This window comes from Drosophila serrata, unplaced genomic scaffold, assembly GCF_035046125.1.
Source record: "Drosophila serrata isolate PLE 108 unplaced genomic scaffold, ASM3504612v1 contig_272, whole genome shotgun sequence".
In the NCBI taxonomy this organism is placed as follows: Eukaryota; Metazoa; Arthropoda; class Insecta; order Diptera; family Drosophilidae; genus Drosophila; species Drosophila serrata.
In genome coordinates, this window is record NW_028257170.1 from 6888488 (window position 1) to 6897285 (window position 8798).

Sequence of the window (8798 nt, forward strand, 5' to 3'; positions counted from 1 at the left end):
GGCATTAAATTAACAAACATTGAAGCACATTTGGCAGGTTTTCAAAAAGATATATCCAAAGGCAATGGCTAGACACTGACTTGAATGCAAATTAAAGACAGCGAGGGATTAGCTAAGCTGAGGGAAAGTTCAAACAAGAGATGAAAATGCTGCCCACTAGTTTTCCCAATGATTAATTCGCTTTTAAAGGTGATTCATTTTTCAGGCGACTCAGTCGATGGCGGGGATGGACACCTTTTGCCGTCCGGCACTGTTAGTTGGCCAGATATTTAGACCAATTCTCAATACCAATACAATCAGACCGCCAGCAATAACAGCAAATAGTCAAAGTAGTTTCGACAGAGAAGGAGCAGCGGAAAAAAATGGAAATTAAAAAAATATTCGGTCGCCGTCGATGAGCGACGAGATGGAGACACCGACAGCGGCGACCGCGACGGCAACGGCGGCGGCGGCGAAAGATGGATAGATACATTTGTATCTATAGGATCTATATGCAGTTCTTATGGTACGACATTACAGAATTTTTACTGCCGCGCCCGAGCACGTCTCTAATATTCTATTTTTGAGTGTAGTTTTTGTGTTTTTCTTTATTTTTTGTATTTCATTTTCTTTCTGGCTTTCCACGTCCTCGCAGCTCAACGGTATTTTCTGCGTTTTCTCCTCGCTTTTCACGTTATTGTTGTACTTGTTGTTGAGGAGCGATTTTCTTGTTTTCACGAAAATAGCAAAAGAGTCCATAGAGAAAAAATCAAGGGGAAAATGGAAAGAAATGCGCTTAAAATGTCATTTAATTGTTTCACTAGCAGGCTGCGTTTTATATGGCTTTCGCTTAAAGTTTTTTTATTTTTTAATTTTCGCTGGTTTTTGGTTTTTGGGCTTTTTGGTTTTTGGCTTCCTCGCGGTTGAAGTTGATTTCAGCCAGCCAGCCAGCCTTTTCGGCTTCACTTTTTAATTGTGCTTTAAATGCTAATTAGCTTGTGTGCTGGATGAAAAAGCGCACATATATCGGTGCGGTTTCCTTTAATGCATTTTATTTAATTATTTTTTGATGACGCTCCGTGCGGATTGTGGAGTTTTTCATATTTTCGTGCTGCTGTTGTATTTTTTTCATATGCGAGTATATTGCTCTTTGTTGTCTCGATGTTTGCGAGTGACACATATTTTTCTGGCATTTATTTTTTGGGTTATTTTATTTATATTCTTGTTTTTTTTTTTATCACGGTGGCGCCTCCGCTATCCACGAAATTACACAGAGAGCGAGCACACACAGAGGTAGGTAGCTAGATGCAGCAGCTGCAGCTGTCGAGATACAAAGATACTCAGATACACCTGACGTACCGGACGTACCGGGGGACTCGAACTCGGACTCGGAACTCGGATGGGTGATGTGGTGACCACGTTCGCGACCACGGTGCGAATTATTATTGTTACTCGACGCAAGTCGCCGCCGCTGCTGCTGCCGACGGGAAAAAGTTCGCAAAAGCAGCGAAAAGTTGCCTCTTGCTTTAGTTGCTTTTTTATACATACATATATATAAATGTATATTTTTTTGTTGTTCATGGAAAATCATCGGAGATGACGATGATCAGCAACATCATGATGATGTTGACGACACCCCGTCGCTCCACCACTGCCATATGTGTGTGTGTGCGTTGCAAAAGCCTCCCTACGCCCACACTCACACACACACCCGATTATAAATTAGCCTCGGCCATTGGGCTAATCACGTATTCCTTGGCTATATTCTATACTGCTTCCGTACCCTCTGCCTCTGCTAGCAAACACTTCAAGCCAAGAAGCGATAAATATTCAGCACAAAAACATTCAGCACACCACACCGAATGGTGCTGCCTGTTCGCTGCTAAACCACCTAATTAACAAGAAAACAACGATTCGATATATGTACTAGATATTTCTCCACCTATGCCAGCACCAAACACACAGATATAAGTATATTTTTATATGCATGCTTTTCTAAATATTGAACATTTATTTTTGGATTTTTGGAAAGCCATTTGAAAGCAGTTTTCAATGCCCTAACAAACGCGGGGGGTTTGATGAAAAGATGAAATATTTTGTTATTTAGGGTTTCTGCAATTATTTTGTAGCATACTTTTTGAGGCACAAGCTGAGCTTGGGTTGTCTTTTTGAATGAATATTAACATAAAGAAACATTTAGTTTAAAGTGATAATATAAGTCAAATGAAAAAATGAAACCTTAAAGTTAAAATCGCTATCAATCAAATTCTTATTTTGATCTTCTAGTTTTTATTTTTAAGTAGTTTCTGTTATTTATTATCATTTAAACTCATTCCTAGATGTGTTAATGGTTTAATATTGTATTTTCATTTTACGTTTAGTTAAGTTAATTCAAGCCTTTTCCTTAAATTACACAAATTTTAAACATTGATATTCGTTTCTTAAAGATTTATTTTTTTTATGTTCCTTAAAGCCTCCTTCAACCCGTTTCTGAACCTTACGAAAATTTTGTTTGTACTAACTAACTCCCTTTTTTTGTGTTTCTATTTAGGCTTGTATTTTTCTTATGTTAGGAAATTCTTATTTTGCAGTTGATTGAAGCGAAACCACAAAAACCAATGCAAATAGTGCACAATAAAAAATGATTTTTTAATCTAAACTTAAAATGATAGTAAAATATCAATTTTAAATTGTAAGATAGATAGATAGATAGATTTTTATATATATTTATTAATTTATTTTGTAAATATTTGTCTATTTTATGAAGTTTTGATTATAGTTTATATTTGATCATTAAAAGATAAAAAATTAGTCATAAAAAAGATTAAGATCATAAATCTCATTTTGTCTTTTTTATTTATACTATAATTACTAGTCCCCTTTTTTATAATATAGTATCATTTCAGATTAGTTCTAAATGTCCAAAAATTTTCTATCAAAATTAATTAGTTTAATATATTTATTTGAGATAATAATCATAAAACTTAATGGGTAATGAAATCTAAGCCAGGAAATAATAATTTTTTAGAGTGATTGGAATGAAGCGGTCGTCGTCGTCCATTGGCACACGTTTCGATATTTGTTCGGTTTTCTGTTCATTGTTCTGTGGTATATTTAGTTTTCATCTGCTTATATTTTTGGAAATTTGTTTTGCCATCAAGAGCAGAAGCAGGAGAGCGTCAACAACTTAATGCTGTTAGTTTGTATTCGGTGGGTGTGTGCGGGTGAGCGGGTGTGTGAGGTAGTTTTCCCGAGAACATTTTGCAGTTTCACAAGTTCACGAGCTTTCAGTGCGCTCAAGCACAACAATTAGTGCATTCAATGTGTTTTTCAACATCGCTCACCTGTCCTCCCCCTGATAACCCTAGCGCACGGCCATGCACATAAAGCTCTGCTGCAGAAGAGCACCTGACAGGGAACTAAGCTGCCTGTGTATTTCACGCTAGAAAGCCAGCAAAAAAATAATATGTTTAATGTTTGTGAATGATTAATGGCACATTAGAATCGAAATTGTTTTTGGTCCGAACCCGTATCCGTACCCGAATCCGAATCCGAAACGCAGGAGGATTCGTGGGCATTGCTAAGCGCAGCGGAGCCGTGTGTGTACATTGCTATAATGTGCAAATATTTATATCCCATATCCCCAAGCTTCCCTACCCCCTTGTACATATATATATTTTTATATATGTAGGTATGTGCTCTTGGCTGCCGCCACCTGAGTGGAACAGGTGAGTGTTTATAATGTATCGCATATGCATGGCCAAGTGTGGAAAAGAGGCAAAAAGCTAGCAGCCAGCAGCAGATACACAGGTATATGGGCAGCCGTGAGCATTGAGATTGTGTGTGCACACACAATATACGAGGTGTATGATGCTGTGAACACACAAAAAACACACAAAAAATTCATCAACTGGTGATGCACAGGGCAAAAAACAGAGCCATATTGTTAAGCCTCACAGGTGATCGATTGCACTGGGAAAACAAAGATATTATAATAATGGAATATATAAAATATTATATTATATTGTTAATAAATCTACATGTTTTATTATACATTTGAATTAATGCATGAAATACATCTTCATTGTCCCTCTGAATCTTTAAGTTTGTTCGTTGTGGATATTGATGAAAAACATCTGGTTATCCAAATAAGATTCGGGATTTGAGAAGATCTTTTTAAAACTGTGACATAACAACTTCAAAGCCTTTCTTGTACTAATGCTAAAGATATATCTGTATACTGGATACTGTATGGTTAATTGGCGCCAAAGTTTATATATACATAAATATTTTAACATCATATGCACAATGTGCAATAAATCAATATTATATTTGATAAATAGCACAAAGAAATAAATAAGTCTACTGTAATTTTTCCATAATGTTTTTATAAAAATGCTTTAAATTTACAGAGCTTACAGACATCACTTTCAAATAAAAATATTAAAGAAATAACAGAAACCTCAGATACAATTTATTCATTTATAAAAGTAAAGATCTTAGTTAAAAGCTGTTCATTTAATGCTTTCTAAAAATACATAAATTGATATTTTCCACAAGATCTCTAAACATCAACGCCTCTCCCTTTATATTTCAATTAGTATAACATTTTTTTTTAACTCTGCATTACTACATATTTTATACGATACAGGCATAACCCCAAGTATTTGCTTAGTCGTGTGTATTATTTCGGTTGCCAAGTTCGGCACTGAGGCACTGTGAGTGTGTCCTTGGGGGGACCAAGGACCGATGCGTTATGATGGAAGCTGGTATCTAGAGGAGAGCAGTGGAGCGGCCCCCAGTTGATGCCGGGGCAAACCCCAATTCAAGTTAAAATCCGAAACGAACTTTGCCAAATTGCAAAAGCCGCAAAACCAAAACATTTCGTCGCCTGCTGCTGAAGTTCCCTCCAGTTTTTGCCTCCGGAGGATAAGGTCCCCCAAGAAGCGCAGAAAGTATCCTAGAGTCCTTGCTCAGGCACACACACAAGGACACCCACTCCCCACACATTCGAAAAGAGTTGGCAGAATTCCTTAATAAACTTTAATGACTGCGGGTGCGGGTGTCCTGGCATCTGCCGGGCTTGTGTTTGTCACTTTGGCTCCGGGTGCAAGTGCAACTTTGATGGACTCGGGTTACCTTGGCTGGCCTTGTGAGGTCCTCCCGCTCCTCCTCGTCCTTCTGCCTCTATGGCCACCTGTTCGTTGTTGCCAACTTTTGTGGCTGTTTGGCTGCCATTTCTGGCTGGTTCCAGAGGTCGAAGCAACAAACTGTTTACTTTTGGCACTTGTCTGATTTATTGGCCAGATACCAACATATTTAAATATTTTTTTACCAACACTTTGAACTTTTTATTGGGGTGCTTTATTTAAATTTATAATTTAATTGCAGTTGAAGTGGTATTTATTTTTCTACAACAGGGTTGGACAATGTATTGTTTTGTTTACATTTATTCTAAATAACAATTTTTTGCGATCTTTAATGTTATTTTTGCATTTAATTTTGATTTAATAAGAAATCGGGAAATAAAGAAATTATTGCTCGCTCAACGAAACGCTTGAATGCTTTTTTAAATTGATAATCAATAGTCTATAAAAATTTAATTGCTGAAATGGATGCAGTTATTTAATGCAATTTATATTATATATACAGTTTATATTGAATGCTGAGATATATCAAATTTAAACGTTTAGAGCTTAAAGTTTGCATTAATTAAATTCTGTAAATAACTGGTTAAACGCACAATATATTTATATCTTTAAATATTAATAAATAGAATCAATTTATATAAACTTTGAACTTAAAGAAATAAAAGACTAAAAGACTTGTATTTTGCTTTATATTTAAACATTTAATTGAAAGTATATATCATAAATATAAATGCTGAAGTCATTACTCTACCCGCAAATGAACTGAATAAATTCCCCATTATATTTAACCCCTAACTCAACTTTTTGCTCTTTATTCCGACCGATTTATCCGACGTTTTGTGCTAAATCTATTTAACTTATTGTGTTTTATTTGTGTCTGTTTATAAACCCAAAGAGCGAAAAAGTTGTTTTTAAAAGCATTAAAAGCTTTTAAATAACCATTAAAATAGACTGCAATGCGAACTTTGTTGTTAGCACTTCTACAAGCATTTGGATTATTGTTTTTCTTACTACAGGAAAAATATAACTAAATATGTTTCCTTAAAGATAAACTGCGACTGCAGACGGCTTACAATTTTCTGTACTGATTTTATTAACTTATAAAACCAGTAATTTGAGTTCAAAATTTTAATCATTATTATTATTATTTTTTATTTTTTTATTTTAGTATATTTTTGTTGTCTTTACTAATGAATTATAACTTTAATGCTGAATATATCATTCTTTTGGCAATTATTCGTTTTATGTGACTCAAATACCAGAGAAAGAAACCTAAAATAATCTAGGGACTTTAAATCGATTTTTATATTAGAATTTTGTTAAAAAAATCAAAGTTCAAAATTAACAAATCTGCATACTTAATTTTCAAATTTAAAATATTCAAAATATTCAAAATTTTGAAAAATTTAATGATGTAACCCTTTATAAAATTTTCAATTTTCGGAAAAATTACAAAAATTTATTTCTTGACCGGACATGACTAGAACGACTGGCCTGTTGATGCTGATCAAGAATATATATGGTTTATAGGGTCGGAAATGACTCCTTCACTGTGTTTTAATCTTCTGGCTGAAGCTTTACTCTGCAAAAAGGTATAAAAACAGACAATTTTCTTAAATAGTCGGAGTTTTCCGAACATCATAATTAAGCCAAATTAGCATTAATTTTAATTCAGAAAGCTTTTCTGTGCAGGTTTTTAAAGCACTACCAAATCTGCATACTGCGTTTGTTGATGCTGTTTTTAGTTTCTGACTAAAATTATAAGAACCTGCAAAAAGGTATAAAAACAGACAAATTTTCCCCACAAATCATAGTTTTAAAAACTCATAACTAAGCCAAAAATTCATTAATTTTAATTCGGAAAGCTATTCTATGCTAGTTTATAGTACATTAATAAAGCTACATACTCTGTTTTCAAAATTAAAAAATTCAATTTTTTGTCAAATTTTGGCAATTTTAATGATTATAAAATTTTCAATTTTCGGAAACATGTCAAAAATTTATTTCTTGACCGGACATGACCAGAACGACTGGCCTGTTGATGCTGATCAAGAATATATATGATTTATAGGGTCGGAAATGCCTTTTTCGATGCGTTTTAAGCTTCTGACTGAAATTAAAGTAGCCTGCAAAGTTATAAAAATATAAGTATAACTATTTGTTTATCTTTAGAAAATATATATATATAACTTTAATTGCAAAGCCACCTACTGTTGTCTGGGCTTATCCTGCGAGTTGTTGGCTTTAGTACTTCAGAGGCTCCTTGGCTGGCAGAGTTCCGGCCAACTTGTCAAACTTGAAACTCGGCTCGAAGGCGGCCTTTTGAATTTCGCCTATAATTTACTTGACCGTCACGTGCCACAGTCACGCATGCCACCCCCAGGGGGTGGTTGGCAGTGTGTGGTTCATAGTTGGCGGTGGCACCATGGCACCGACTGTGCAACAAGCCTGTGGGGGCATGGGGGAGGATGGTCTATGGGTGTCCGCTCATGCATTACTTATGAAATGACCGAGGCCGATACAAGGTATCCTTGTTGCCATTGGCGGCATGTTCTCAGATACTAAATTGGAAACATCGAAATCAAATTCAAATCGAAATCAGGCCGGCAGTCATTTGCATTTCGATCGACTTTCGAGATGGATATGTCCATCTATTATGCATATAATTGCACTGGGATCCCTATTTCGGTCTCTAATGGGAAAACTAACTCGGTTTCGGGTGCGAGCCAATCGCCTTGGGGGAGAGCTCCTTAAATTTTTGCTTTTATTCCTTAACGACTTTTCCATGCAGCTTAATGGAACTTTTGGGAACTATGTGACTTACCTGAACTTTTTGCCAACGGGGGAAATGTTTGACGGTATGTGTTTGGTTTTTGCTTTTTGCAGTTGTTCTGCCGAATATGAAAATAATATAAAATTCATCTTAAGTCAGCGTAAAACAAAAATAGGAAAACAAAAGGGGGAATAGTCATGGCAGGATGCTTTCATATTAAAGTGAATTTGTATAAGATTCAAGTTGTCAATATAATATATTGGGCGAGGAATGTATTTTGGGTTTCTTTTCCTTAGGGAAATTAATTTTCTAGCTTTTAAAAATACTATTTAAAATTATTTTAATTCATGAATAGTAAGACAATAAGTTAGAAAACTTCCAAAGGATTTATAAAGTGGGTAAAATATTTAAATCCATACAAAATGTAACTATAAATATGCAACAAATTATTTGGAAAACCAAGTTTAGTATATAATTTTTAGTTTAATGAATTCAAAGGTGTTTATAGTCGATTACTAAGTAAACTTACCTTGATTCCAACCCTTCAAGAAACCCTTCCCACCGAAAAGCATAGAAAAGAGATGGCTCAAGTCGTAAAAAGGAAACCTCCATCAATAACCAATGATCTGGCGTGAATTTACGGCGAAATGGAAATCCGGAAAAGCCCTCCAACGGTTTTCCTCATACATATGCATGTCTCACTATAGTGAGACAAATGTTCCTTTGACTTGGCCAGTGAAAAAGGAGGAAAGCCAGGCTCGGTCCCGGGCTCAGGCCGTTGGCAATGACTTTTTTATACTTCGGCTGGGATGCGGTTTTTGCCATTTAATGGTCTTGGCCATAAAAAGAGCCGGAACCGTCGTAACACTTACCCTGCAATCGTTTTATTTAACTGC